Raw genomic sequence first — 17,039 nt, forward strand, 5'->3', positions numbered from 1 at the left:
CAGGGAACATGTATCCTTGCAAGCAAGTCAACTAGTGAGATTCGTCTGGCTGGTTAAAAGGAAAACATGTGGTAGCTGCTGCCTCATTGATCTCTATGTTTAACAACAACACACAGAGTTAGACCTTGGTATAATAATGAATGCTCAGCTCTCTGCCTCCTCTCTCATTCTCTCCCTCAGTTAACCAGACAGTCAGACATAAGGACTTTCCTGCCACAGTGGGAGAAATTGACTCGTGCCCTCGCACAAAGAACCCTGTGCTACAAACAATACGTCAGAAGCAGAGATGGGAGATCAATAAGGACTGTGACAGTGTCAGATCTGGGAGAGGCTGTCACGCTGTGTGTATCCCCATACTCTGGGGTTAAAGCCTATGTCTGGCTTCACTTGAGAAACACTTACATATAAACTCATGCATAACATACTGTTGAAAAAAGACAACTTGATATACAGTAATGCGCTTCAGAGGATGTGAGGTTCAGCAAGAAAACACCCAAACATTTCAGAATCAGGGAACACACACATACAAGGAATTTGACTCCAGTTTCTAGTGGCTCTCAATGTGCTTAAACACAACAATCTTCAGAAAGATACACAAGGACAGCAAGCCAAACAGAGATAATTAAACATAAACATATTAGTGTTATGTAAAAGCAAGTGGGTGAAAAATAAGATTAATAAATATAGGAACAACAAATGGACAACAACATACAATGTCTATATACAGGTGAAACCGTTGTGTGAAAGATTATAGGCCATAATCTTCAACACTGAAGGTCATATGTTCAATTAGTAGCATTACTCAAAACCTCATTACAACTGGATAATGATAATGGTTGTTTATCCACAGTTTGCATTGATTCACCACTGAATCAGTTAAAGCACCAGTTATAATTTTTTGGTCTGGCACAGTCAAACAATGTGTGGCAGGGTTAGACCTAGTCTAAAATAATTACCATGTCTTATACTGTAAGTTATAACTACTATGTGTTTTTGAGAAATTTTTAAAAATACAATCATCAACCAGACAAAGTGGACATGATAAAGGGGGAGAGCCTGTTTTATCACCTAATCTTGAGCCCCTGTCTCTGTGTCACAGTCCATTTGCATGTTGCAAAAACTTGAATCGTTGTGTATTCAAATCTGGGGGCAGGTACTAAAAAATGTACACATTACACAGCCAATGGGAGGAAAGGGGGTTTAATAGTCTGCAGCAGATTTTTGCTCTGGGGCCGTCTCGCAGGTCAATCTGGCCATGCATAAATGTATAAAAATAATAAAATCATGAGCCCTAGTCAATGACAGTTTTGATTTACAGATTAAAACAATAAATAAAAACAATAACACATTTTGCTGTCCCTCACACTGGAGTCTCCTGAATGATCCCTGGTAGTGAAGTGGCCATGGGCTGGGAACTATTAACATAGAGCTGGGGGGTCTAGGGACTTCCAAGGGGTCTTGGATTGCTACCAGAGCTAAGTGAAGTATCTCAACAACTAACTTAAGGACATGATCCCCAGAGGATAAATCCCAAGGTGATCCCTTGACTTTACCTCCAGCGTACCCAGGAGGTTAATGCTTTTTTTGCTTTTAGTGAAATAACATCTGGATTGCCATGAAATTAGAAACAGATGTCCAGGGTGACCAGAATGAAACCTGATGACTTTGGTGATTCCCTGACCTTTCCTCTATAACACCATCAAAGTTATCCTGTGAAACCAAATTTCATACAGACATTCATGGTTCCCATGGAAGGACTCATGGATGAATGCTACTGTTTTCGGGGATGTCCTGACTTTTCCTTCTACTTTGTGTTTATAATTAGCAAATCTAAAAGAAACATCATTCCAGACACAACTAATTATACATTATAGTGTATATACATATTTTTTGTGTGTATGAACATAAACATATATGTATCATAGCCTGCGTGTGCATGTATATGGGTATGGGTACGTGTATAAATGTAGTCTAGAGTAGCCTATATGTTTTACTTTAAAGTGTGTCTGTTGTTTGTTTATTCTTCAGGCTAAATGTGAAAAACAGGTGATGGGAGAAGTCAGTTATGCTGTATCATGTACACCTGTACCTTATTTGTTCCAAAGAAAATAGATATTTAAAAAAGAAAGGTTTTGCAGGATACTCATATATCCCAATTTCATTCCCATACGTGACGCACATTATTGTTGTTTGCAGTACTACACACACACTTGCACTTTGTCTTTTATATAATCTGTATATTGCTTGTATATTGTTTTGTCTGTAAATAATATGTGCATTGCCTGTATATTGCTTGAGAGACACCAACAGCCGGAACCAAATTCCTTGTGTGCGTTTACACACTCAGCGAATAAATTTGATATTGATTCTGATAACGCACTAAACTGCCTCTGTAGACTCTCGTTCCTCACGTTTTAAAGGAAATGAAAACACACAGATACTTGGAGTTTCCTGGAAAACGTACTAAACGATGTAGGTGTGTGGATGTAACGGAGGTACAGTCTGCTGCACAGGTGCTCCACATACTGTATCCAGCGCGCTCTCCGCCCTCTCCGCCGCCACAAACTGCGCTCATTCGCTCTCCTCAACAGCCCGGATGTAGCGCACAGGACCGCACAGTCCTCCACTCAGTGATAATAACATGGCGCTGGCAGACACATAACGTTGCCCACCATAGTAATAATAACCACAATAACAGACCAAAATAAACGACGGGACATGTGAGCTCTTCGACCCCGAGACAAGCAGGTAGGTGCTCAGCATGTTGTTCCACAAACGCGCTTTGACGATGCGTTTTGGTGAAATTGGGGCTGCTTCTTCTTCTTGCAGGGGGGCAAAAAAGCCGCTCTGGAAAGGCGAAATGCTTGTCTAAAGGTTTAGCTTGTGTCTCTGTCTCTCCGTTCGCGGGTTGAATGCCTCACACTGAAACAGCAGTGTCATTCGGGCCAGGTTTGTGTCGGTGCTTACGATGCATCCGTGCAGAAATAAATCTGTCATTTTGTAGTGCATGTGTTGTCATGGCTGTCAGGCTCTCCGTGCGTCGACCGCTGTCCTTGGTATTGAACTGGGTGGGCATCACACCTAATGCATGTTGCAAATAGACTCTGAAGGCCTGTTTATGCCTAATTTTCCTAAATGCTGTCATTGTTGTGTAAAGGAGGAGCAGTCGTTGTCGATGGTTGGTGGTCGAAGAAGAAAAAAAAATCAGTGTATTTCACCTACAGCCCGCTAATCTAGCAGGGACTCCGTGTGTGTATGGTGCTCAATAGTGAGTTTACAGCCTTAATGGACTTTTAGCTGTCATGTTGTTGCTGTTTATTCCATTTATACTGTGACAGCATCCCTTTTACTGTAGGACCACTCTATATTTCTCTATCGCTCTACTGTATCACAGTGATGATGACAGTGCAAGACATGTATTTGCACTGCCCATGCTTATATGTTGTGGGGGTTTTTTTGCAGGCAGTGTTTGAGGGTGCTCAGGCTAATGTAGGCCAGGTAAGTGTAGGAACAGATGGCTTGTTTTCAAGTTCAACGTGGCTTTCGGATTAGAATGTGTAGACGAAAATTAAAAGTGGTGGCTAGGCCCTCTGAGCTGGGGTTCCCCTTCTAAGCCCATAATCGCCCTAACAACAACACTCTATTAATAGGGGTAATATAAACACCTAGCACAAAATCTCTAAAGCTGTCAAGAGACCTATATTTTTGCCCTAGAGCATGGAGAATAGACCTGTGGTGCTTGCTAGTGTTAGGCCTATATTGCTAGGAGATAAAGTGGATGCAGTTTGCAGTGTTTTTGTGCCTGGCAGGGATGTCAATATTAAGGGAGCTAACTGTCCCCTCTGGTCAACAAGCATCCTAATGCAAACAACTAGGGCCCAAACAATTGGCCGATTAATGGTGTTTTAAGAAATGAATTGAGCATTTTAATTTTTTGATATTAAACCAGGAAATTAATCTGCAGATGTGTGATCTGTGATAAAAATAATTGTTAGGTACAGCCCTGCAAACAACCAAAAATATATCCCATAGTATAGTATTTTCATAGAAACATGTATTCATGCCTTTTTTCTATCGTTATACAACTTATAATATCTCAACAAATGTGTATCATGCAGCCTTGAAATGTTGGCAAACTATATTCTGCCGAAAACTGTGGTGGCAAAAGAAGATTGATACTACTCCCAAAATGATAGCAGGTTAGCTTAGCTTAGCGTTAAGACTGGAAACAGGGGGAAACTGCTAGCCTAGCTCTGCCCAAATGTGACAAAATCTGCCATCTACCTCCGGCGCTCACTAATTAACACGTCATGTCTCATACAAAAACCAAATCATCGTAACTCTTGGCAAGAAAGCAAATAAGCATGTTTCCCAATATATCAACCTATTTCTTTAAGAGGGATTACCCTTCACCAAACTGCTGCTCTTTGGCCTTATGATAATGGTATTGTTGTGATCTCTGTACCTTGTAAGTCAAAGTAAAGCCCTTTGCTATCAATCACAAATTGAATATTGTTGCTGCTCTCCAATCTCTCCCCATCTGCGTCCTCCTCCCATCTAGATGACATGTCAAGGTGAGATTAAAGGCTCTCTCTAGAGATGAAGATGTGCATTTATTTTAAAATCCGAGGAAACTTAGAAGCTGAGTCAATGTGTTGGTCTGTGTACGCTTGCTTGCGCACTCCCTGGTTATCCACTCTGTAATGTATTCAGTGCCAGCACCGAGCACAACAGCTTTACATAATGATCAAAGCTTGAGGGATGCCAGAGCATGGCTTCAGCCTGCAGTAATAATAATAATAACCTTTGAAGTTATCACAATCCCACAACCTCATTCCCTTCATATTCTGCCTCTCTCTCTCTCTCTCTCTCTCTCACTCTCTTACTGTTTCTCATTCTCTCTCAACCTTGCACACACACACACACTGACACACACACATGCACAGACCCACTCGAAGGTCCTCTTCTGTTCAATGTTTCTGGATACGGGGTGAGTATTTAAAAGAGGATAGCGATAATGAACACATGACTAACTATTTTAGTCCCTATGGCTCTGCACTAGACTGCTCTCGCTGTCTATGAGGAGGCGGCCTTCATTGCTCGCACAAATTCGCAATTACATAAGAGTCCGAGGGAGTCATACATTGAATAATTTGACCAGAAGAAGAAAATCAGCAGTGCTTTTGCTATGCACACTGTCATTATGTCTTCTCTGTTGATGCTACTTCCTCAACCTTCAAGGCTGACCTCATGTGTCACAGGCCAACATCTCCGTCTCTCTCCTTGTGGTTAAATAGAGTTTGAAATGCAAGGGTGGGAATGTGTTAACTGTAATTGAAACGTCTGATTCAGCCCTCTATTTATACGGGCGCCTCTCGAAAGACCCATTGGCCATTTTAACCAAGTGTCTGGCAGACTTGCACTGGTCGATCTCGCTAATCAAGAAGCAGAGTTGGGGAGTATGCAAACAAGGTACCAGATAGAGAAGAGAAGATAAAAAGGGGAAAAAAAGCAGAGAAAAGGAAAGGATAGTCAGGGGAGCGAGAACGGTGAGGGAAAGACGAGGGAGGAAAGATGAAGAGAGAAGGAGAGAAGGGGGGGGGGGGGGGGGGGGGGTGGAAGAAGGCAGAAGAGACGTGAGAAGAAAGGATATGAGAGGAGGGTAGACAAAAGGAAGAGCAGGACAGGTGACCATAAGAGAGCGAGGAAAGGGGGATAGAGAGATAAGCTGCAGCCCAGAGGTGGTGGTGGTTTAACAGGAGGTGGGGATGAAAGGAAAATACAGATGGGTAAAGTATTGGGCTAAAAAGGGGGATGAATGTGGGGCTGAAGAATGAAGATGAGAGAAAAAGAAGGGGGAGGATAAGAGGATCAGAAGGCCAGAGACTAGCAGACAGAGAAGAGTCAACTGAAAGGATGATTTTTTCGGAGAAAAAATATAGAAAAGGAACCTGAGAGGAATCTGTCTTTGAGTTCTTGCTTTGTCTTTAGTCTGTTGCTTATATTCATTTCAGCTGCAACTGAGTAGTCTGTCCGAGTGCCAGACTCATCTTCAGATGTCAGCACTTTTGTCCCAGGTTATTGCATTTTGCTGTTTTTGTCCCAGGATTAAAAAAAGCTTCCCTTGTGTTTTCTGCATGACTTGGCATGTCAGTAACAGAATGAGATGTGTGTATATGTGTGTGTTTTTGTCTGTGCGCGAGAGGGAGAGACAGAGGGAGAGATTGAGTGTACAAAAGAGACATGATGACAGAGGAGAGGAGCATAAGCAATTTAGAGAAATATAGGAGGACACAGCGTTTGTGTGTGCATAGGTAGATGTTTGGGTCTCTCTAGGGATACATGCTATCAAATGATACCACAATTTACATACAAAAATAAGCATCTACAGCCCTGCTAGCAGCTCTGTGAGGCTGCACCTGGGCACAGGGATGCAAACATCAGCATGCTAACATGCTCACAATGCTAACATTCTGATGTTTAGCTGGTGTTATCATTGTCACTACCTTAGTTCAGCGTGTTGGCATGCTAGCATTGCTAATTAGCACTAAACACACAGTACATCTAAGGCTGATGGGATTAGTTTTACAGGTGTTTTGTATTTAGTCACAAAATATTTGACGAGACCAGTGGGTCACCAAAGTTACTACAGTTCATTCAGAATTTCTGTTCCAAATTTGGCACTCCATGAATCCATCCAGTGGTTGTTGAGATATTTCAGTTTGGACCAAAGTGGTGGACCGACCGACCAACTGACCAGTCAACATTGCCATCCTTAGAGCCATTCCAGTCAGGGGCTTAATAAATGGTACAGGCATAGTATCATATCTTTATAATGTGATCAGTAAATCTGCATTGTATTGTGATCATGAAATAACTATTAAACTGTATAAATCAAAGCAGGTCCGAACAAAATCTGGTGTCATCTCATATTCAGCAACTGAATTAAAAAGCTGTTTGTCATAAACAAAGCTTAGATGAAGCTAAGCTGTGCTAACCGTCTTTGAGCTGTGTCATGTCAGTGTCCTTTCTCAGCCTGATAACACTCACATTAACACACACACACTCCCTCACACACACATACACACAGAAAGAGTTAACCCAGATACTTCCATAGAATCAGAAGTAATAGAAGAGACACATAACCTATATCCTCTTCACTTTTCTCGGTCTAACTTGTGTGTGTCTGTGCTCAATGAGGCTGTTCTTTACCGATTCCCCTCTTGTCCGAAAGGCTGGATAGGCCTGACTGGCTCTGTGCTGGAAGTGTGTGTGTGTGTGTGTGTGTGTGTGTGTGCCGTTGGTCATAGGACTATGAAGAGGCCCAGTGAAGCTTGAATACCCAGCAATGCCCTCAGGCTACTGAGTGCTGCATCTGCCTCTGCTGCTGCCCAACACAGCGCAGGCCCTTACAGCTCTGTCACTGACCCTCCAGGCTGAGGGTGGTATGCTATTTTTGTGTGTGTGTGTGTGTGTGTGTGTGTGTGGTGGTTAATGTCTATGATGTGAGGCTTTAGCTTCTCTGTATGTTGGCAAAAACTGGTGTCATTGTGCAGGGTTTTACGTGTTCCATAGAGGCAGAAATATTTGAGTATACTTGCATTTACCTGTGTGAGTGTGTGTGTGTGAGCATGGACTAGTAAACTGCTGTAGTAACCAGTTGAAGCCTAATTCCAGTTTAATCACTATTAAAGCGATACCTGTTTAGAATGGGCAGTCGTAGAAAGCCTATTGCTGTGTCTGCGCCCTTCCTCTGAATCGCTTTTTGAAACTGATGTACTGATGCAAAAGAAAACTAGTGTCACTCTCATTTGTTTCATATCCACTATGCCCTCTTACGGCAGTCAATTAAAGGTTTACACGTCATGATTTTACACATCATGGTTAGTTTGCTTGTCATGGAGAGAACTGCTTAGTCTGTGATAAAACAGTTGTATTCTGTCTTCTGTGGCTCTGGAGGGAGTTTTCTAAAGTCAGAGAAAATAACCCTGATGATGTCATCAGGGGATATCTCTGTTTTGGGCTTGGAGACTAAAGATTTATAACAGAAAGCCCCCTTTACATCTTGCATTAAAGTGCGTTTTGGGTGATTGGATTGCAATAGGATAGTGCTTGACCACATGAAAGTACAGGTGTAAATGCATCCAAGACGCATTGAGGACAGATTGTGATCCAGTCAGCCGGACCACCTCTAGAGGTGGTCAGGGATGCGTTGTGACCACACTGAACACAAGTGTAAATACAATTGTGTTGTCAATTCACATACAATAACTACGTGGGTGGAAATACATAATGTGTGACTGTTCCAAGCCAGTGAGGTAGCAGCCACCAGCCAGTTAGCGAGCTAAGCCACTTGCAAGAAAGTAGCAAGAAAGCAATGGATATTCAAGACACTCGTGGATAGAGTCAAGTGTAGGCTTCTTCCCCCGCGTCGAAAAGGAAGCAACAGTCCATACAATAGCGCAGCTTCATGGATGGCTACCATCTTTATTTTTGTTTGTTTGGGGGGTTTTTGTTTGTTTTTTTTGGACCCACGCAAATGAAAGGAGGTGACGTTTGGATGTTTGAGCTGGACAGAGCGATCGGATCTCAATGTGGACACTGGAGAAACATATTAATACCAGGTGTAACTGTAATCAGTTTAAATCATATCTAGATACAATCTGGATACGAGACATATTTTAATGCAATGCTATGTGTTACAAACTGGATGTGTAGAGTTTGAAAGACATGGGTGTTTACCAGGCAGGGAGGGACAAAATATGCCATTTGTTGCATTGTGGGAAATGTTATATCCAGCATTTTGCAGCTTGATCATACTAGGGACTCAAGATCATAATATATTGGCATCTGCTACTGTATTGTGTTGTGAGGCCCCCCAACTTCATGAAAGACCAATACCAAATCTGAGTTAAAGTCATTGTCAGAGACTGTTACTACTAATATATATATATTAATATATTATATAATAAACATAGCTGACACAAAAGCTTCAATCGAACACCTACCTTGTTACATCCCAAATGCTCAGCTTTAGTCCCCAGTTACCCTTTTTTTTGGGTTGAATTTCTTATGTGTAATCCTGACATGATTTGCACTGTGGCTTAAAAGGCAGTTTTACTGCATTGTTGCAAGTCTAGTTAAAAACCAAAAGTTGCATAGCAAACCATCATAAACATAACTCATAACCGGAAGCAGCAGCAGCGGTTGGTCTCATGCACACCTTTATGTCGTTGGCAGTCTATTGCACGCTTTGTCTGGGATTCCTCTCCATAATTACTTACTTCTTTTGTTACTCCTGGCAGTCTTTTTTACCCATCCTGAATACCGAAGGTTTCCAGATGGGCCCCAGACTTCTATAAAACATCTCAACAGTGATGCTGCACCTCCTCTTATATTAAGTGTAAAAAGCCATTTTGGCTAATTTCTGTGGCCTCATGCAGCACACTAGTGGTTATTTTGCAATCAATTTTAAGATAAGTGAAATTGCAGCTTGTATTGACTTTGTTAACAGGATTATTATTCTACAGTAAAGATTGTGTATTCTATGATGTTTTATTGTGTTTGTATAATTACACAACGCAGTGGTGAATGTGCAAGACTCACAGTGGACTCTATAGAGCTCATAAACAGCTTCATTGCTGCACATGTGCATAGTTGTCAAACCAGGTCCCAGTTCAGGACTGCAACAATACATGATGTTACATGATGATACATGATGATAAACATGGGTGTATTCTGTTCTTATAGGTACAAAAAGATATGTACTGTATGAGGGTGTGTTGTAAAGGAGCAAACATTTGCTAAGCATGACAACCACCCAGCAGTCCAGAGTTGGACTTTAAAAGTGCAGTGTGTAGAATTTAGTGGCATCTAGCGGAACGGACTTGGCAGAAATGGAATATAATATTCATAAGTATGTTTTAATTAGTGTATAATCCCCTGAAAATAAGAATCTTTGTGATTTCGTTACGTTAGAATGAGCCCTTTATATCTACAGAGGGAGCAAGTCCCCTCCCACAGAGCCCGCCATGTTGCACCTCCATGTTTCTACAGCAGCCTAGAACAGACAAACCAAACACTGGCTCTAGAGAGGGCCTTTCGCATTTTTCGGCAGTTTCGCAGACACGGTAGGTTCTCCTACACGCTTGCAAGGGCAGGGGGAGAGGAGGGGTATTCAGTTGGTAGCGATTTGCCACCTGACCTCTAGATCCTACTAAATCCTGCACACTGGACCTTTAACATTGGTGCAACTGTAGAGCTGGATGATAAATCAAATTTTATTTTTAATTACGAGTTTTGCTTCCAGCAATAATGAAAACAAGATAATCGAGATAAAACAATTAATGTGCCACATTCCGTTTCACAACGATGCTCTTGTTTTGTCTTGAGTTTTAAATCCAGCGCACCCCTTCCTAAAAGCCCAAACTCACTCTCACTGGGAATCCACACAGGAAGCAAGACGTGAGCGGCGTGTAGGTGCAGTCTATGTGTTCAATTCACACCGACTCTGGCTTGTGTTCAGCATCTCTGTCCACAGAAGCAGCTGTCTGTCTGTCAGCTGCAGCTCCTGGGGAGCTGAGAGGACAGCGGTTGGACAAACTGCCTTCACCGGGCTGACTGACAGCAGAAATTTAGTGAACCAAAATAGTTTTCATGTCAGCTCCACAGGAAGAAATCAATAGTGTTTGTATCTATTGATTCATTGATTTGATTTCCAGACCCACCATAGCGAGTGACTGGAATCTGCCTGTTTCTGTTCCATGAGTCAATGAGTAATCATGTTAAATTATCATGATCTCAGTATTGATCAACATAATCATGATTATGATTTTTGCCATAATCGAGCAGCTCTATGCAACTGTAGACGCTCATCTGATTTCATTCCAGTCAGTGATCACAGAGGAAGTGAGAAGAGAGGAAGGGAAGAATGAGCAAAAGGAAGAAACAGAGTAAAGTATCCCGAAGGGATCCCTTAAGTTGCTCAACACTCTCCCATCATATTGCCAGTCAGTATAGCTTTCATAACAGTTGTCAGCAAGCTCTCGCTATTTTGTTCTGTGATTCGAGATCAGTTTGGTTGAATTTCATCAAAGCAGACTTGAATAAGGACATTCATTATGGCTCAGCTTGATTCATTACCAACCCCCAGCTCCCACACCCTCATGGGGAGACTTCAAAGGAAACTCTGAGGTTGAAGATGCAGACTGCTATCACACTGAAGCTTACATCACAGCATCCTCTTCACCATCCACACTGGATCCAGCATGTGGGAGGTAATTATGAGACATTGTGCAACAGGGGCCCAAACCTGACTGTTGTGTATTAGAGCCAACTGCAACCCTCAGTCTGACCTTTGGACCTTCTCAAAAATACAGTAGTTTTACTGTTTGCTGTTTATAATGATTATGTTGCCAGATTTATGCCTTGAACTTCTTAGTAATTTTTGAAACAGTGGGTCCAGCTAGTTAGTCCCAGTATTACAAGTATGCTGATGAAAAATGTAATATCAGACTTATTTCCTTCTAACATAACCCTGTTTGAATGCTTAGCTGACATGCGTTCTTATCTTTAAAAAGTATATTTTCCCTTCTGCCGTCACTAGACCAAAGGCTAATCTGTAACCCCACAAACTAATATAGTTAGTTAACAATGTACTCCTTGGTGTTGGAAGTAACACTGGGTTACTACTGTAGGATGTAAACTGTTAGAGGACGTTTGCAGCTTAAGTTTGAGCAGATAAATCCATTCCTTAAACTTTTATTCTTGTGTTTTAGGTTTTGGAAAGTCTCAAAAAAACATAATAAATGAATAAAGAGTATAGCTCTTACTACAGCTCCATACACACTGTTTCAGCATATGGAGAAATCCAGAGTTTGACAGGCCTGTTGTGCCAAGTTATGGTTGCTAAAATGGACTAAAGCCCACAAATGTTCACATCTGATTTAAATAAACATCATACTATAGTTAGTCAAAGCCATTGAGCTAAAACTGGACAACAGTGTCCTCCCATTGACCAGCAAGTGTTTGGAATTCCATTTATTCTGAACAAATGAGTGAAATCCATTCAATCAGCATTACAGCGGACAAATAGTATCCTGTTGTTAAGCTAATTATACAGAATAGATGACTTTCTGATTGGACGCAGTCAGTTGACTATGATTTATATGAGCCAAGACAATCTAATCTGTCCTAATATTTGGTTGGTGGCCCTATAAAAGTTGACTCCATTCAGTTCCCAGAGTCAATTTTGCAATCAAGATTCCTGCCATGCTTTTCGGTCAACACAGTGGATGTGTTCACATGTCAGCTGATGTAGCCTTGTCAACACAAACAGACACATTTTTCAGGACCCTGGGCTGAAACAGTATAAATACTAGTGTTTGGGGATGTGGCTGTCCTGGCATGTGGGGAACCACTCTTTTTCTCACCAATCTCCTCTTCCTCCCTCCTCTTTTTCTGTGACTATCTGGCCTAAGATTAGCACTGCTTGGAAACTTGACCATCACATAGATTAGCATCTGTGATGTGATGTCTTAACATGGCCTTCAGCAGGGAACCCAACACAACTTGGGGCATAAATAAAAGTCTCATTATCCTCTCATGTCATCATCTGTATGTGTGTGTGTGTGCGTGCGCGCTTTTGTTACCTTATAGGGACCTTTTCCCTTATACCAACCTTGTCGGAACCAGTAGTCCTCATGGGGGCCAAAGCCCGGTCCTAATGAAGCAAAATGTAATTTCTGAAGTTAGGCCAAGGTTAGGATTAGGTTTGGTTAAGGTTAGGGTTAGGATTTGGATTAGGCTGTCCACAATGAATGGAAGTCAATGCAATGTCCCAACAAGGATAGCTGTGCAAACGTGTGTGTGTGTGTGTGTGTGTGTGTTTTCCAGTGTGTACATTGGATTTTTCAGTTTGATTCCTGCATGAGAGCACACACAGTTCGAGCAGATACAGTAAGCAGCCAGACTCATATATACTGTACGCTGTATGTGTGCATGACTGAATGCATATGCGTTCACATGAATACTCACATAACCCTAACTGGCCACATACATGCACACACACACACACACACACACACAAATACACACATTATGGTGGGGGGCTAATGACGTAGCATAAGACAGAGCTCACAGATGCGCTGGCTGAATAGATTAAAGCATTCATCCAATGACACAGCTGTGCTCTCTTTGATGCCTGGGCATGAAACTGCAGGAAATTACAACAAAAGAGGGATGCAGAGACTTAGCTGATATAAAAAAAAGAGATCTACAGTGACGTGTGTGGCATGTTAACGCTCTGTAACTCGTCAGAGCAGCTGCTGCAGGCTAATGCTCATCTAGTATCTATTAGACTGATTGATATACTTCTCTATTTGTGGAGTACTGCAATGCTATGAGACCAATAGCAAACTATTGAACTATTTGACGTTATAAAGGCAGAATTACTGGCAAAATAATCATAACTCACAACATTATGCACCTTTATTTGTAGTTTAATAGCATTTGCAAAAGCAACATTGTGCAGATGAACGGATGTCTATAAGTAGCAATCCACATTCTCATGCTTTTGGACCGACTTGCTAATTTGTAGCTGGGTTAAATGTAGCTATCTATTAGTGTAAGGCAAGGCTAAATGTGCAGCATATAGGCTTGTTAGCTGTATCTACTCCATGGGGGTATGTTGTATGCCTGCTTGCCAGGCTGGATTTTTTTTTTTTTTTTTTTTTCAGAGGAGCTCCAGCAGCCTTGCAGGGTTCTGGTTGTGCAGCATTCACAGCGCTGCCAGCGTAGCTCTAATTAAGCCAGGCACGAGTTTCTTTTAAACCCCCCGTGTGTTTAAGAACAAAAGAAAAAAAACTCCCTAAGTCAGCCATGAGATGCAGGAAGAAGAAGAGGAGGAGGAGGAGGAGGAGGAGGAGGAGGAGGAAGCCACATGCTGCTGAAATATAAATCGGCTGCACATCTTTGTTTGTTGTGAGTTTTTACAGCAACAAAGCAAACAAAATGGTGGATCCCTCTAATGGCAACAGTTGAGCCCATTTCTAATTGGCTGACAAAGGCTATCATGTAATTCTAAAGTGATTATCCTTGAATCAATTTGAGTAGATTAGGCAATTTCCTTGTCACTCATACATTAACATTCATCATGTAGCAACATATACAGCGGTCAGTTGCATTTGTTTACATTATCTGGTTAAAAATAGCATGACCTCCTTCCCCCAAAAAAGCCAGCAGCAAAAACTAGGTCCTTCACCTCTTTCAGCCCCGTAAGCAGCTGTCTCGTCCCTTTTGTAATGCTCCAGGAAAGAGGCAGCTCTCCTGATTGTGCAGTTATGCAGCCTGCTACAATGCATTATGAATTATTTGGCCTTGTTTTTCCCCTGTCGTTGAATTATCCTTCTAGCCAAGCCTCTTCATTTCCTCTGCCTCGGACGGCTGTGCCACTGTGCATTTCCCTTCCTGTAATTTATCCATCTGCAGAAATGGACCATGCACAAGTGTGTGCATATGTGTGTGTGTGCGCGCTGAGTAATAGGAAACGTTGTGTTTAAGGGTGATGATTGCTATGGCCCTTGTGGTTTACAAGCAGACAAGGTAATGATGGCTGCTACTTTCTCAGCCAGTGCCAGTCAATCCCCCTGAAGTGAGGTTTTGTGTGTGTGTGTGTGTGTGTGTGTGTGTGTGATGAGTAGTAGGAAATGGATTTGAGAGCTGTCGTGGTTTACAAACAGTAGTGCTGTGGGTATTGCTTAAAATCTTCAGAATGTTTTTTTTCTTTTTAAAATTGTAGATGTTAAAATTTCCATTTTTATGAGCATTTAAAGCATCTATTGTTGGATCTATTATAGAATTACATCATTATGGATATTAATGATCGTTTTTTAATGAGAGTGACATTAGTTAAGCATTAAACCTGTCATCTCACAGGAAAAATGTCACATTTTGAGTTTTTTAAAAAAAATAATATGTGATGCCTTTTGATTGCTTAACACTGACATGAAAAATCAGCACATTGCTATTAGCTATCTTTTCTGATACACTGTCCTTGTAATCAAGATGACGATGGCTGCTACATCTCATGTCACTCATGCCAATCATCGTGTTTGTCAATGCATCTGTGTGAAGTCTGTGTCTGGGTGTGACAAAATGTATTTATATCTTTTGCATGGAAATATGTGATGAGCATATTTGTTTGCATATATTTATGTATAACATGCTAGTATATACTGTAAGTATAGCAATAATCAAATTTTACAAATTATGGTTAAAAGGATAAGATGAGCTGAGAAGATACGAGAGAGAGAGAGCATGAGGACAGTGACAGATAGATAGATAGATAGATAGATAGATAGATAGATAGAGAGATACAGTAGATAGACAAGTAAAGAGAAAAAGGATGAAAAAATAAGTTTAGTTTAACTGTGTGGCTTTTGAGACTAAGAATACACCCAGTTTCCTGATCTTAACAGGCTGTGACAGTATTATCTGCTCCCACTTCTTCTTGGGATACAATGAGTAAGGCAGAGGTAGTTAGAGGAAAAAAAGAACAGGGAAATACAGAAAAAGCTTTTACTACTTTTACACTTCATAAACATTAAAGGAGGTTTAAAGCAGCTACAGGACTCTTTTTTTCTCGCCACTTTTCTCCACAAAATTAGCACAACAGAACATTTCAGATGAGCATGGCAGGCCTACATCATTCTGCATTTATCTTCTGGGAACACTAAGGTGTAATCTCGCTATACCTTTTATTTCTCTTTTCATTTTTTGTAGCTTTCCTCTATGATTTAAAAAGTTTGCTCCAACTCCAGCAAGTTTTTTCTATCTTTGACCCTCCCAACTTATGTCCATAGATCACTGGTTCACACTTTTCTTATGACCCCTCATCACAAGTTATGAGCTGTAAGGAGTTTCCATCTCAGATTGTTTCAATTAAATCATTTAAATGAGGAAAATGCAGAAGCTTGAAGAGGTGAAAACAATCAACATTTCAAAAATAAAAAAGCAACACCCAAGTCTAAAAAAGTCACACAAAAATAAGCCTAATTTTATGTTGAACAATTTAGTTTTTTCTTTTTCCGACCCTGGTAACCACCCTTGCATTCTTCTTGTGACCCCTTGGGTGGGTCCCAACCCCCAGATTAGGACTCACTGACACTAACTGGAATCTGGTCACATGCAGTTGCTCGTGGTGGGTGCCACCTTCAGGAATCAGTGGCTATATGGGGTGTGTATATCTGTAGCTTCTCCATGAATCCTAGGCCTGAGAACGGCACTCAGGCACACACACATTCATGTACGCGCTCACATATCGACACACAGTGGCCCTAATCCCAACACGTTATCAGTGAGCATCAGCGTGTGAAGTCATGTGGACTGGTATGAGTCTGCGGCTGATCCTCAAACGCTGCGCAGCTGAGATCCGCTGATGAGAGCATCTCCACTGGATGCATGTCATCCTTTCACACCCCTACCCACCACTGCCTAGCAGGCCACATTAGCTCAGAAGCTGTTTGGTGGAGAGAGAAGACGGGCTATTTTTAGCATTACATGTAGTCAACAGACTCTGTAGTCAGGAGACCAGTCAAAAGTCATGTGTAGTCAAAATTCTCCGCTTTCACAGTACTGTGCTGCCACTGTACTACTCAGATAATTTCTTTGAAAACAAAAATCATGTAGAGCATTTTAATTAACTTCCAGAATACAAAGAGACATTTGTTTTGTGCTCTACAGACTTTGGATAGAGAACAAATTCTATTTTACTATTAAACTTTATTTCATTGTGGATCTCTGTATTGATCGTTTAGCCATTTCGGATAGGTCCAAGATTTGCCAAACACTGATTTTCAGCTGAATCAGTTCAGCTTACACTAAGTGAATTCTTTCATGTGCGCCTGTTTGGTTTCCTGTAACACTGTAATCACTCTGTGTTCCAGTTGCTACTAGATGTTGGTCTGTACTGAGCCACTATATTATTATTTTTGGACTAGTGCCTAAATTGAATTGCTGCTTGTCAAGCACTGACTGTTTCT

At 41.4% G+C, this 17,039-nt stretch overlaps 1 protein-coding gene across 1 annotated transcript in view; it reads left to right on the forward strand.

Annotated features, from left to right (window-relative positions):
* Positions 1 to 2,599: 2,599 nt before the first annotated feature.
* Positions 2,600 to 17,039, forward strand: part of pak5 (p21 protein (Cdc42/Rac)-activated kinase 5) — a 74,694-nt gene continuing 60,254 nt past the window's right edge. Inside the window, exon 1 of the mRNA XM_044329376.1 lies at positions 2,600 to 2,748. The gene's annotated coding sequence lies outside the window, so the exon portion shown is untranslated. The remainder of the gene's footprint in view (positions 2,749 to 17,039) is intronic.

This window comes from Thunnus albacares, chromosome 16 (genome assembly GCF_914725855.1).
Source record: "Thunnus albacares chromosome 16, fThuAlb1.1, whole genome shotgun sequence".
In the NCBI taxonomy this organism is placed as follows: Eukaryota; Metazoa; Chordata; class Actinopteri; order Scombriformes; family Scombridae; genus Thunnus; species Thunnus albacares.